Raw genomic sequence first — 15,339 nt, 5'->3', positions numbered from 1 at the left:
AAAAATGTAACACGGTATTGGCTTGAAATAATTAATATATTTGGCCAAATACGTGACAGACACTTGTTTTTTTGGCCAATCATATAATCAAGCATGTTGTATAGAGAGAAGAGTATTAGACTTGAGTCAGAACTTTGCCCTAAGTCCCAGTTTTGTCTCTGACTGGCTGTATTACCTGTCTGAAAATCAGTTTCTGCACAATTAAAACGTGGAAAGAGACTTGGCGATATCCATATACCTTTATAACTCTTTGTTCTATGAGTTCTTAAGCGACCTATCCAACGGGCAACAAGGAGGCTTTGGAAACAGGACTGATACACATAAATGCAGTACCTTGTGGAAATGATATTGATGGGGGAGGAACGTGCAGAAGAAGAGGACACCAAATGAATGTCAGGTGTGCATTTTTCCACAATAGTGTGGAAACGCCTTTTTAGAAACTTACATAAGTAACATTGGTGTCACTGAGTCACTGACTCCTGAGGGGTTACTCCTCTCTCCTTCACAAACATGTGCCCACACACCTCCATCAGAGATTCTGGTATAGATCTCTGCAGATGGCAATTTACATAGTATTAGAGAAATGACCATCTTGCTCTAGGCCAAACATACCCTGTCTCTCTTGTGGGTACTGGTAGTGGTGAAGAGGTTACCTACAGGAACACGACAGAGCTGTCTACCTGGGTAATGGATCAGAGTTTTTAGATGGACTTCTGCTATTGAGGCTTTTGAGTCTCAATTATTTCATCTTTAAGCTGTGAATAGTAAAGTGTATCTTTGGGATTTTGTAAAGACTAAATGAAGAACTGTTATCACACAGGAAGTTCAGTAAATATTTTGTGTCACAGCGTCTGTCTTCCTAAATACTGAACACTTTTAGTTGTATTAAAGTCACATGATTTATAGTAATTTATAATTTATATAATGACTTAGTTTCATTCCTATTATTGCGAAGGCTTGTAATTACAGTGGATCACGGGGGAAATACTGGCCTTGGAGACAGGAGACATTGACCCCAGCCTGGACCACATCCTTGGCTATGGTGCTCCCATGGGCAGCAGTTGCCTTTCTAATCCTGTTTCCTCATCTGTAAGTTAAAGGGGGCTGGACTAGGTGACCTGTTGGGCTCCTTATAATCTAAAAGCCTATGATTATGTACATAACTAAATGTGTCACTTTAACTTGTGAAGTTTCGATGGTTGTGCTGAAACCAGTTAATGTATCCTCACCTGAATGCAGATCATGTTCATATATGTTCAGTGTTTAACTTTATCATGGTCATTTACTCACAGGCTATTTAGAGAAAGCCCTCTCGGTGTACACTGGATTAAGTATACATACTAAGGGAAATGAGAACTCCATTTCAAAATAAGAATAAGCATGATCTGAGTTTCTAGATCTTGAAAGATCACCTGAAATTTACTTAAAGTCAACAAGAAGCTGTTTCACAGATTTCTAAACCAAGGGCCTCAGTACACTTGTGTAATTTCCCCCAAGGTAATCAATGTTTAGGCATCCTGAAGCTCCTACTTACTGTTTAAAAACAACCTGTCTCTGACTTAACTCTGTAGTTGGTGTTAATACTTCAAAGGAGGCTATTTAGTGTGGTGTAGCAGTGGTACAGCATTATCTTGCCACCTTCTAGAACACGCATTCGGAAGCTGAAATGGGATTTCAAGACTGCTAAATAAATGACAGGAGTTTGGGCCTCCCCTCTGGGGAGAGAACTCATGCCTCACAAGACTGATTTTATGGCCTCAATTGCTGGCTAAGTCAAATTTTACTTTCAACTTCATAAAAGCATCAGTTTTTGTTCACTGTTCAGGGTTTTAAGGCTACCTTTTTCCAAGATGCACCGTGTTTTATGATTATATTGTAATATACTGGGATGCCAAGAAGTATGCTGTTGGTGTTATTTGTACTTGGTTGGTACAGAAGCATTAGGGCCTTGTTTGTCTTCTCTATTCAGCTCTGGATTGATGTTCACAGGGTTATTTAAACAGAATTACTGAAACAGTACATTGGAATTTTGATAACTTTAGCAGCTTGATGGCCACTATGTGCAAACAGGCAGTTCAGCGGTCTTGGGACTATGTTTCGGACACTTTGCAGACAACAGCATCATTAGGCTCTTGCCCAGCACAGCTATGGCACATACGTACATTGGCTTGTTTTGCTGGTCTTTTAGTATTATTCGTTTTTCAAGTTTTAGCAAGAAACCTTTTCTGGTGTAATTTCTACTTTGGCTGGGCATTTACTCATCTAACAAGTCTTTCTTCCTAAAACTTGACCTATGAAAAGATTTAGGTGGATAGGCTGTTCTATAAAATACTTCTTCAGTTTAGGAAAAAATTAATGCTCTTGGCTAAAAGTCTTTCTCAGGTACCCACCCCCCCAGCCCCATTTTCTACAATACCAAACTTAGTGTAGGAACCATGACTGACTTTCTCTTTTACACCAAAGGATATTATAGTGTCTCAAAGCAATCACAGGAGTCACCTAGTTTTATTACCTTCATTATAGGTAGAATTTATAGAAAACAGAGATTAGCTTAAATGTGATCTGACCCCAAGATCATTTTCTCCAAAAAACAGTTTCCTTCCTTTTTATTAAAGAAGGCAGTCTCTTTCTCTTTTATAGTTAACTGATACTTATAATTAATTGAAATCCAGTTAATTTTTATTCATTATAATATCTCTTGTAACTTTCCCCCATTTAGAATAAGACAAAACAGGATTAAAAAAAAATCCTGTCCAGTTAGCAAAGTACCCAGTGCACTTATAACCTAAAAGGGAACTTAGAATTACATAAGATGTTGGTTTACTTTCTTAACCTGGTTTTCTCACCACTTATGTGTTTTCCAACGTGTATGCCTTATTACATTATCGTGGAAGGATTTTTATGGAATAACAAGACACATGGCTTTTATCTGAGAAAGAGGAAAAGGTATTGTAGTACAAAATAATGTATTTTATCAATTCTAAGATGTACCTTTTCCACATTTTGATGTCTCTCAAACTGAGATGTGTCTTAATGATTGGGGTCATGTCATTTCCAATTGGCATACACTTTTCTTTTAGTGGTACAGAATGTAATAGCATATCTTACAATTAATGGCATCTTATATTTGATGAACTGTGATATTAGAAAATGGGAAATTAAATTCCATGGTCTCTCCAACTATAAAGTTCTACTATCATCTATAAGCTATCAATATGCAGCAAAATATGCCTACATGGAAACAAAAAACCTAGACCTTACTGCTGTATATCAGATTGCTATTTGTCTTCATAATAATTTTTAAAACAAGACAAGCTATACTAAAACATGTAACCACACTGTCTTTTTAATATATGTGAAATACACAAAACATCGGGCCAGAAGCTGCAGAAACTTATTTTCAGAATAGGTGAGGTAAGGATTATCAAAATCTTTCCTACACCATCTGGCAAAGAGTTTCACTCACACTGTGGGGAGATGGATAGGACAGTGAGAATACAAGACCACTTATAAACTAAAAATAGAGGGACTAGATCTGTCTTTCCTTTCTAAAGTGCTTAGAGGTTTCAGGGTGGAAATAAAAGCTTTGTGGTGTAGCCGTGTAACTAGTTTTGGTTAAAGAGATTTAAATGGAATTGTGGAGGTATGTGTTTTTTCTCTTTCTTTTCTAGTCAGTTGCCGGGAATGGAATGAAGAGTTTGGCTGTCCCCTTATTTGATGCCTTAGACCACTGTGTAGAGCAGGGTGTCTCAACCTCAGAACTATCGACATTTGGGGCCAGATAACCCTTTTCTGTGGGGGCTTTTTTGCTGTAAGATGTTTAGCAGCACCCCTGACTCTACCCACAGGATGCCAGTAGCAACCTCCCTGCCCAGTGTGACAATCAAAAATGTCTACAAACATTGCCAAGTATCACCTAAGGGGTAAAAATGTCTCTGGTTGAAAGCAGCTGGTGTAGAGGGAACACATATAAAAATGCTATTCTGTGGCTATCCTATTTCAAGAGTTCTATATGTATCTATGTGTGTGTGTGTGTGTGTGTGTGTGTGTGTGTGTGTGTGAGAGTGTGTGTGTGTGTGTGTGTGTGTGAGTTTGTCAGATCACATTTCTATTTGTTTGTCTGGAACATAAGATCACTGCATATATAGAATCTGACATGAATGAGAACTAGAAAATTTTGATGAATCGATGGAATATTAATTCACATTTAGATGTCATTAAGGCTCAAAAAGAACATCTGGCCAAATTATTTCCAGAACTTGTTGCTAAGCATGGATTTGCTACTTATATAGCTAAATGTCTCATTTTTAAGATTTCCCATTAAAGGATGCATTTGGAAAAGAAAATGTGTGTGTGTCTGTGTGTGTGTGTGCGTGTGTGTGTGCGTGTGTGTGTGCGAACCTCTGTGGGGACAAAGAGGAGAGAGGGAGAAAGTAGGGGGTAGAGAGGAGTGTGGACAGGGAACAAATGGAGATGAATGAAACGAAAAACAGTTAGCAATCTATGATAGTGTTTTACTTTTTCATGAAGCTCTGTTTACCACTGAGCACTTTCATAGTTCTGATGAAACTGAATTATTCTTTTCTAGCAAGTAGTGAGGAATCAAGTTCCTGACGATTTAATCATTATAAAGATAGGTTGGCTGTGCTTGCATTTCAGAACTTTATCTCAGGAAGTCAAAGCTATAAACAGGCTGATGCAGAGCTTATCCCATTAAAGGAATATTAATACCTTACAATATATATTCTTAAAATGCTCTGGTTTTTTTAATGATTTTTTGTTTTTTGGCTGCGCTGCATGGCTTGCAGGATCTTAGTTCCCCGACCAGGGATCCAACCCAGGCCCCCTACAGTGGAAGCTCGGACCCTAACAGCTGGACCACCAGGGAATTCCCTAAAATGCTCTGTTTGCCACTTTACCTTTATTGATTCAACTAGAAGCTGTTCATAATTTGAACATATTATAAATGAAATTTCCTAGAAGAAATAATTAAAATGACATATTATATAGACATTATTTAAGGCTTTAACATGTTTAAAGACAGTTTTTAACATTACTATGTTTAGAATCCTGTCAGAAGAAACCTTAAAAAATAACAATGGCTACATGATGGAAAAGAATGTTTAGGCTTTACAAATTACCATAGCACAAACTGATGCATGCCTACTTCCTCCTGTGCCATCCATAAACATGTAGTACATGTGAGCTTCAGGGGCAAGAAACGAGGAGCGTGCTGCTGTATACTGTGTTGATTACAGAGAAATGAGAGATGATGTTGTGAATGTTAAGAGATGAGACCAAAGCTCATGAAGAGAAAGATGAAGATTACTATTTATCTGGATAAGGCACACTTCAGAAAGCTGTTTCAGGTACTAACTTAATAATTAGATTTGTGGGAAGGCCCTCATATTACAGCCCTCTGAAAGTTATTTAGAAATCTATTTGTCTTTCCACTTTTTTGAGAAAGAAGCAAATAACAACTGGGGCATTCCTGAAAGAAACAATGTTCTAGTAAACATCCTGGGAAAGCTCCTTTTTGAAGAATTAGAATTTTAGAAGTAAAAAGGATTTTAGAGATCATGTAATCCAACTTATTTTTACTTTTACACATGAGGAAATTGAGACCCAGGGAAGTGGTGACCATCACTTGCACTGGCTATGGCTGCAGTGAACTTGTAGTTTAATAACAGGCACAGATAAAAAGACGCTGAGTCATCAAGTAAACGTTAATTTACGGTCATTATTCACTGATTACAAACTTAGCTGGGTATCAGGATCACCTGAAAAGCCTGATACTACATTCCTAGGCCCTTTCAGACCCTGTGAAGAAGACATGTGGGGACAGCTTCAGAAGTCTGTATCAAAAACAAAGCCTTGGGGCTTCCCTGGTGGCGCAGTGGTTAAGAATCCACCTGCCAATGCAGGGGACACAGGTTCGAGCCTTGGTCCGGGAAGATCCCACATGCCGCGGAGCAACTAAGCCTGTGTGCCACAACTACTGAGCTCGTGTGCCACAGCTACTGAGCTCGTGTGCCACAGCTACTGAAGCCAGCGCACCTAGAGCCCGTGCTCCACAACAAGAGAAGCCACTGCAATGAGAAGCCCGCGCACCGCAACTAAGAGTAGACCCGCTCGCCACAACTAGAGAAAGCCCACGTGCAGCAACGAAGACCCAACGCAGCCAAAAATAAATAAAAATAAAGTAAATTTCAAAAAAACAAAACAAAACAAAAACCAAAGTCTCCATAATTCACAAGGAGCTGGTCCTTAAACACAAACTTGGGAAAAATTAAACAGTATCTGATAAGCTTGAAACACATAAAATTCCTTTTAAACGATTTTAAGAGTAAGAATTAAGAGTTGTAAATACTTGGCAGCTTCAGCTGTAGTCGTCCAAAAACTTTGGCTGCCGGCCATGACCCTACTGGCAAGGGCAGAATGACTAGAAGGTTATGAAGGCAGGGGGATCACAGAGACTATCATGAGAGCAGCTGCCTCTGGTTGTTATAATTTGTCTCTTTATGTAAACATAATATTTCCCCAACCAGTTCTACAGGTCCTTCAAATGCAAGGACCACATTTCATGGCTTCCCATATTCACTGCCTCTTGAAAGTGCCTTGCATATTTCAGGAAGTATGGAATAGTGTCTAAGAAGAAGGGTTTTAGGATTAAAAACCTAGATTTGAATCTATGAGCTTCCACTTTCACTTACTGTGTGATACTGGGCAAGTTATTTCCTTCTGTGACTCAATCTCTTTATCTGCAAAGAGTACAGATTACACTGTAAAGAGTAAACAATCTTACCTATGTAAAGAGCTTAGCATAATGTATGGAATGTGTTATTTAAAAAAATAACGTGGGCTTCCCTGGTGGCACAGTGGTTGAGAGTCCGCCTGCCGACGCAGGAGACACGGGTTCGTGCCCCGGTCCGGGAGGATCCCACATGCCGCGGAGCGGCTAGGCCCGTGAGCCATGGCCGCTGAGCCTGCGTGTCCGGAGCCTGTGCTCCGCAACGGGAGAGGCCACGGCAGTGAGAGGCCCGCGTACCGCAAAAAAAAAAATAAATAAATAAATAAAATAAAAATAAAATAATAACGTATATAACATGCGCCTGGCTAGGAGTATGGGTACTGAGGATATAACAGTGAAAATGACAGATAAAAATCCCTGTACCTGTGGATTTTTTTGGTGGGTGGGGGAATATAGATGACAAACAAGCAAGATAAATATAATTCTTGATACAAACAAATGCTATAAGAAAATAAATATGATGTGGTAAAGAATGGCTGAGAGGTAAGGCGTGTTGCAGTAAATAGGGTGATTAAGGAAAACCTCTCTGAAGATGTGACTCTGAGTTAAGAAATGAAGGATGAGGAGACAGCCATGAAACAAGCTTAAGCTTAGGAATCATGCTTGAGATAGGGCACAGCGAGAACAAAGGCCTTGAGATAGGAATGAGCTTCAAATGCTCTAAAAGCAGAAAGAAAGTCAATGTTGCTGGAATGTAGTGGGGGGGGGTTGACATAGAAAATGAGAGTAAGGGATGTAGAAGGGGCTCAGTAAGTGGTTAAAATATAGAAACATGTTAAGGGCTCTACAAATGTCTAGCCCTGCAGTACTATGTAGATTGTGGATGTATTTTCGTTTTCTTTGCTTTCCATTTTTCTTTCCTCCTTTCTGTCTTGGCCTTCCTGCCCAGTGCCTCCCTTAGCTCTGAGAGCGTGGGCTTTCCAGCTTCTCTGATGAGATCTCAGTCAAAGAAGCTATTTACAGCTGCTCCATTCTTGGCTGTGAATGAATACACGGAAAGAGTTGAGTGGTAAGGGAGGTAGAGATTGAAAATCTAGAATTTCTTGCAAAAATCAGCTGGGTACTTTTCTTGCTCCCTGGCTTAAACCTGTACGGTGAAACCCTTTCCAAACACAAACAGCAGGAGACTAAAGGCAGAGGCACAGCAGGCAAACTCAGGGGCAAAACACTTTTCTCCCTCACCAGCATGCCTGAGATGACATGCAGCGGGTCCCCTACCTCTCTCAAGCTTGCGGCGGGCAGGTCTTGTCGTTTGGCATTTCCCGCCTCACTCTGTTGTCTTTCATGGTGAGGACTAAGATGTCTGGTTAGGGGCTGCCTCACAAAGTGCCAGTGAGAGGCACAAGATACAGAAGTGAGACTGGAAAAGCCAGAAGGGACACCACAAACATTTGGACATGAATTTGGAGGAAGCAGACTTTGTACCATAGGAAAGGAAGTATAGGCAGAAGTACATCTCTAATGAAGAGCATTATCTATGGAAAATTGGGATTATGAATTTTGGGGATTAAAATCATCACCATGATACACTGATGATGATACGATGATCAGCTTCTCTGATACGACAAATGTGAAACTTAGCTTCTTTATATTTCACTTTTCCTTTCTCTACTCTCTCCATTGTTTTATTAATTATATTTAAAATTTCTCTATTGGTTACCTTGACTTTTATATCCATCAATTTAAAATAGTATCTTCTATTCTTTTCTTTCTTTATGCTCCTACTCTTATTCCAGTATTTTTAGGTAATTCAAGATGGTAACATTTTCAGTCTGTCACTGCAGTAAAAAAAAAAAACCCAAAACCCACTTCTGTTTTGTCCATTAGTTGCTTCTAAAAATTAAAATCTGAATATCTGAATCTATGCCATTTTTAGAATGTTCCAAATTTCAAGGACCAATGGATTTTCTCTCCCTTTTTTTTAGATCAGTTGCACAAAACCATGTTACCTTTAGTTTGTGCATGTCTGCATGGAGACTTTTCACCTATTTTCCCTCCATGCAGCTGCCAATTGCTTTTCTCTTCACGTTAAAGAAATAAAAAGAAACCCTATGTTTTCTTATTTCTAAGATCATCCAACTTCTTAATCAATCGTTTGTTAAAGAAAATTTACATTTTTGTTGAAGACATGCTTCTTGGAGTCCCATAATTTGTACAAATTGCTTTAGGTCTTCTGCAGAATAACTATCATGGAACTATTTTCAAATTATTGAAATTTTGGATCCAACTGTGTGTTGGGTGCTGGTCCTCTTATTTCAAGAATTCTTCTTTTTTCCCCACCCCCCAAAATGCAATTTCAAGTACTTTTTCAGAAAGAATCTGTGGAAGGTAAAATTTCTAAGTCTCCCCGTGTCTGAAAATGTCTTTGTCTTCATGCATGATTGATTGTCTGTATATAGAATTAGGACAAACTTAAAATTTGGCAAATGATGCATATTGTATGAAATCAATATTGTAAGGCCCGCTTTTGTAATCAAAGCTGAGAGATTGCAGAGCACTGTACCAGTAAATATTCTTCCCCTTTCTAATATCATGTATTAACTTGTTTTCATGGAGTGGCTCTTCAGAATTGGCAGGTTCCCACATTCTGTTCAATTTAACCAATACTGGCTTGCTTTTTCTAGTGAAGGATCAGTTTTAAAACATTGTGATACTGATACAGAGAACTTGATACAGTATTTGTATCTTTTAATCAGTGTAGCCTTTGCAGTTATGAGCTTCTACTGCTCAAGAGCTGTGTCAGTACAGTTTGCGTGCCATCTGTCCTCTTGACATTAAGGAGATACGGAATCGAATGTTCCATCGTTGGGGACAGTATCCCTCACTCCTCCCCACCCCTTTACATTTACATCAAGTGTTAGAACAGTGCCCAGGCAGCATAGCCACAAGCTGGGTTTATGTGGGCCTCCAAGTCTAACCGAACTCCAGACTTTGAGAGTCATTTTGGAGGAAGCCTGTGTGCGGTGTTTTAATCTAATAAATTTGATGAGAGCGGAGGGGAAAGAAACTATCATAAAGCAGGTAAACGTAGAAGCTTCTTTTGTATCCCAGGTGGGGCTTCTTCAATGGACCAAGCTGCTGCAATGCAGTATTGATTTGACAGAGCCTCTGCTTCAATGATGTCTGTCTCACAATGGCTCCAGATGATTTCTGTACTGCAAAATAAAGCCAAACTCTGGAAACCAGCTCCCTCTTGTTGGTCTTTTGTGTCCTGACAATTCAGAGCTAGTAAGTATTGTACTGGCCTTGACACAGCTGCTCATTTCCTTCACTAGAGCTGAAAACGGATGCTGGGGAAGAGTGCTGAAGACCCTAGTGGTTGGTGGAGTGCTGCCATCTGGCTTCACTGTGAGTAGGCCCCGAATTACTTCTTGGTACAATATAATTATTAGACTCTCTTAGATATCCTTAGTAGTGGTGTAGAACAAGGATTCGTTCCCATCAGGGAGTAAGTGACATCCGGTGGAATGGGTGCGTTAATATATTTATTTATTTAATAAGTTAATTAATTTTATTTTTGGCTGTGTTGGGTCTTCCTTGCTGTTCACGGGCTTTCTCTCGTTGTGGTGAGTGGGGGCTACTCTTCGTTGTGGTGTCTGGGCTTCTTGTTGCGGAGCATGGACCCTAGGCACGTGGTCTTCAGTAGTTGTGGCACGTGGGCTCAGTAGTTGTGGCACACGGGCTTAGTTGCTCTGTGGCATGTGGGATCTTCCTGGACCAGGGATCGAACCCGTGTCCCCTGCATTGGCAGGTGGATTCTTAACCACTGTGCCACGAGGGAAGTCCCAGTATTTTCATTTAATTCAGATTGTAGACAGACAGTTTTTAGTGGTAACTCCTTTCCCCTTGATTGTTACAAGCCTCACTGTATGTGCTGTCATTTACATCGAGGACATTGTATTCTCTTTTATAGTTGAGTCTGTCATTTATGTCGGAGGAATGAGGACATTGTAACTGTATTCTCTTTTAAAGTTGAGTCTGAAGGACATAGACTAAGGTAGGCAATCTGTTAAAGGATTTAGGGTAATAATAACTTCGATTATCCAAGTGATTACTTTAGCTTTCTCAATCTCATACTGTCCATTTTGGGCCAAAGAATTTTTTGTTGTAGGTGGGCTGTCCCGCACATTGTATGCACCTCCCTGGCGTGACAACCCCAGATCACCCCGGTTGAAAACAACTGCTTCCTTTTCATAAGATTATCTAAAATTCCAGCAGGCCTTTCCCCTCTTTTCCTGCAATATTTCACATTGTGAGCCGTTAACGCAGGTGGAGGCACAAGCTGGGTTAGTAGTACGAAGGAAGTACCAGGATGCCTTCATATTCTGCATTCGGCATTATTTATGGGAACAACCAACATTTCTGTGCCAGGCCAACGGGGCACAAAGGTGATGAGGGCAGAGTCTCTGCAGAAGCTCAGTCTGGAGGCGCCTGCTCCTCTGTGGCCTGGCTAAGCCTTCAGTTACAGAACGGGCGGCCTCGTGGGTGCTGGAAGGTCCTTCAGGGGAGGAGCACGGCTGGCAGGTGCGCTGTACTTTCCTTTTCCGTAGTAATTTCAGATTAATTCAGTGTACCGAATACAGTTATGGTCCTATTAGATTCTTATCCCTGGGGTAAAGATCAGCTGAGTGGGTCTCTAAGCAAGAGCTAGGGTAAGAATTAAAACTCAGTCATTCTTCCTCCTCCTAAGAACATACCGAGGGGAAAGGAACACTTTCGGTTCTGTAGGGGGAGTTTAAAAGCAGATAAATGGCTTTTGAGGGAAGTTCCTGTGCAGGCTGACATGACCCCCTGGAAGGGCCAACTGGAGAGTTGTGAGGTGTCCTCTTGCTGGAGCCTGCTGCTCGGCACCGCACGAGGGAGGGGAAAGCACCGGGCAGGCCTGCGGGGATGAGGCTTGACAGATGGCGGCCAAAGTGAGGTAAGTGGTAGGATTCTTTTGGAAGCTACTTATTCTGCTAAATGGCCTAAAAAATTTAAAGTGCTGTAAAACATTCTCTTACAAATTTAATATTTGCTATAAAATCATTGCAGAAGCAGTTGAATGATTTTTAGTTGTCTTTATTAAAATGAAACAAATTAGGTACAAAAACCTTTGTTCCAAATAGATACTATGTATCTTACCAATGTTTTTGCTTGGTTTTGAGTTTTAAAGATTGGTGTAGAAATTATTTCTAACATAAACAAATGATTATTTCTTCCTCAGAGGGTTGATTTTTGTAGTACGCTGTTTACAAAAACTGAGTAAGTGAAAATGACAGTTTATAAATTTGTACCATTTAGGAAAAAAATGTTTATGTAGTGTAGCATGAATAACAGCAGATAAAACCATTGAAGATGTTAGTTTTTACACAGGTGGTAAAACCTTTAAAACAGACTCCAACATGCATTACATGTGCATTTCTGACCTTAACGTGCAAAAACAAAGCTACTGGTTAAAATAGACTTATTTTTGCTACAACTGAGCACACTTGTAAAATCCTTATTTTTATCATTAATTTCAATGAATAGCTTTGAAGCTATTCTGCTTAAAATGAGAATAATTTAAAACAATAATATTGAACACTGTAACCCAAAACTAATGGAAAACTACAGTGCTGCTGTGAACAAAGCCAGACAACAAAGTCAGACATTCTGGCAATGTGTAAAACACGAAGAAAAATGTTCCCCCAAGTTGTAGAACACTGAGGTACACAGAACAGTCTTCTCATATAAATCAAAGGTTTTCAAAGAAAAGGGAAAATACTCATTTGTTGTTGGCATCACCGATGTCTAGGTAAGCTGTAGTTAAATCACCCGGACAAATACAAAATTGATAATTCCGTCTTTAAAATAAAATAACCAAGAACTATTCCATAAATAGGATGCTACCTACTGGGGAAAATGGCTATGCATGTAGGCTACATTGTCTTCCGTCCTGGCAGCAGATGGACTGCAGGTGAAAACACTCATAGAATGGAGGTTAGTTATTTCATTAGTGATACTTGAGAAAGTCCCATTTATGCCAAACCAGCAGCGCCCCTAAATAAACAAAACTTTCACAAGAAAATTCCTAAGTCACTTCCTCCATGTGGCCTTCCTCCGATCAACCCCAAAGATCTGTGAGACCTCCTTTATTCTGTATCCCATCATCATCTAAATCCCAAAATTTAATTAAGGATTTTCCAGACTTCTTCTTTAGAATCTTTTCTGAAACAAATGGATTTGTGAGGATCTGGAAGTCATATATAAGCTTTCCTACAGTTATAGACTTTAAATGAAGTTTGGCTTCTATATTATATTGACACCTGTGAATCTGTTGCTTAATATCAATAAAAGCTCCCCAGACTCTCTGAGTGTGATGCTTTTCTTTCCAAAGGCACAGACCTAGGCTTCCTGGTGTCATCCTTCTGTATATAGCTGTGCTCAGGTCAGCGGTGATGGTCAGCAGCCTGCCCGGGGTGAGAGTCTCCCTAAAAGGGACCCCAGAAATTGATCTACCTTTCAAGAGGCTCCATCAGCATCCAGAAACACTGTACCCTATCTCGAAAGGCATCGGTCCTGCTGCTCTGCAAATCAATGTTCTCCAGGCCTCATTTTGGCAGCGTGGGCCCTGGAAGTCTTTCTGTGCTGTACTTCTGTAGCCTTCCTTCTTGTGCACCCGCACTGCAACCTCTGCAACTTCCCCTTACTTGGCGCTGGGATTTCAGGACCTAGGAATTTTCCACGATGTCCTTCTACATGCTTTTCATCGGCAGGCCTGGGCTGGCATGTCACACAAGGCTAGCTCCTTCGGCCAACCCCCTCTGCTTAGTCAGTGGCAGCTCCGCAAATGCTGGAGGGATGACTCAATGCACGGGAGTGTGTCCTAAATACTGCATTTGAAAGTGATAGTTTTCCTGAGCTTCTCATGACAATGACTAACCTCTCTGAATGTTTCTTTATGCCTGTGAATAGCTTATCGAAACGGATTAAGCATCCTTTTATGCATGTTCTTAGTAATACTGGCAATATAGTTCTTTTTGTTTGTTATGGAAATAACCCAAATTGGGAAAGGTAGCTTTAAAACTCCCCCGCTAACCAAAGCATGATCAATTGGGGAAAAAATTTTGAATTCTTTTCTTTTTCTTGTGAGAGGCATGGGAAATAATAGGAAAGGGAAAGTGGGGAGCACCACTCATCAAAAAAATATTTTAAGAAATGTGCTGGCTTCTATTTCAGGAAGGTTTACATCAACACTGTTAACAGACAAATGAAGGAAAAGGAAATGTGGATCATTGGTATTGGTACTTTTCAGAAAGGCTGATTGATAATATTTTCTTGTATTTGAGATAATCAAGGACAGAAAGCAATGTCACAGGATGTGAATTACTCCTCGTGACGGTGAGGAAGGTGCCTATTTTCTGTCTGTTGTACAGTATGTCTGGGAAGTCCCTCCCACACTGAGTCCTTGGTCTTTCTTCCTCTGACCCTTTCACATGACTTTGACTCCTTATTGGCAGGGCCTTTTCCTAAGATTCTTTTGCTGATAATCCAGTCATGCTGTTCTCACACAAAGGCGAGTACTAGAAATAGGCATGTCAGGCTATGACACAGCCTTCCTCCTCCTTTGAAGGGGTAATGACCTTATTCAAGATGCTTTTATTAGGTCTCCTCTGCAAGTTACCGGAGAAAAGTCATTGCATTTCATTCACACAACCATGCTGCCACTGCCAGTCTGGGTGGTTCTTCCAAGTCTCGGTCAACCCCCGTTTTACATGGCTGAGGCGAGGTAAGAAGTTGGACAATGAATTGTAATAACCTGGCTGATTTCTTACTTTGATTTAAAAAAAAAACAAAACTAATCATTATTATTTTTTTCTGCCTGTAAAAGTAGTCATTCCGACTGTAGAAAATACAGGGAAAACATAAAGAATAAAATTAAAATCCCACAAAATATCATCGTTATTAAATTTTGGTATTTTTCCTTCTATATCTGAGTTAAGTTATCTTGTCCCACTGGATGGGTGGGACCAACAAAAGAATTTTCTTTTTCTGTTATGGCCAAATCTACTGTTTCAACCTGGGAGGATCTGTCAGTTTTCTCATAGTGTGCATCACAGAGTTTAAAACTACTTGGAAATACAGCCCAAGCTGGCTGTGCTTCTTCACCTGGTACCTGGCAGTCAGGACTAGAAGCTGGTGACACTTCTTTAATTAAAGAACTGAAGGAGGGGAAAAACAAAAACAAACAAAAAACAAACAAACAAAAAAAAACAACTGAAGGAGAAGTCTGAACCAACTTGAACTTCCTCTGCAACCTCAAGGGCACAGGTTTCTTTCGAAAGTATGAAAGCCACTGTCTGTAAGTTATCACCTTTTCTCTCACTTTCTCGTGGTTTCATTGACGTGTGATCAGCAGAGTTCACATCAGGCACCTCTTCAGGCTCAATTATTTCTTCCGCTGTCTCCTGAAGCTCTAAGCAGGGTAACGGGGCCTCCTGCTGCTGCTCCATCTCACCAGCGGATGCTTCTTCCCAGGGACTCGTGGGCGGTGATATGGTGAGAGT

Source organism: Delphinapterus leucas, chromosome 8 (genome assembly GCF_059928025.1).
Source record: "Delphinapterus leucas isolate spDelLeu-1000000601 "Yukka" chromosome 8, BTC_Dleu_Yukka2, whole genome shotgun sequence".
Taxonomy (NCBI): Eukaryota; Metazoa; Chordata; class Mammalia; order Artiodactyla; family Monodontidae; genus Delphinapterus; species Delphinapterus leucas.
Note: the sequence above shows the minus strand (reverse complement) of the source record.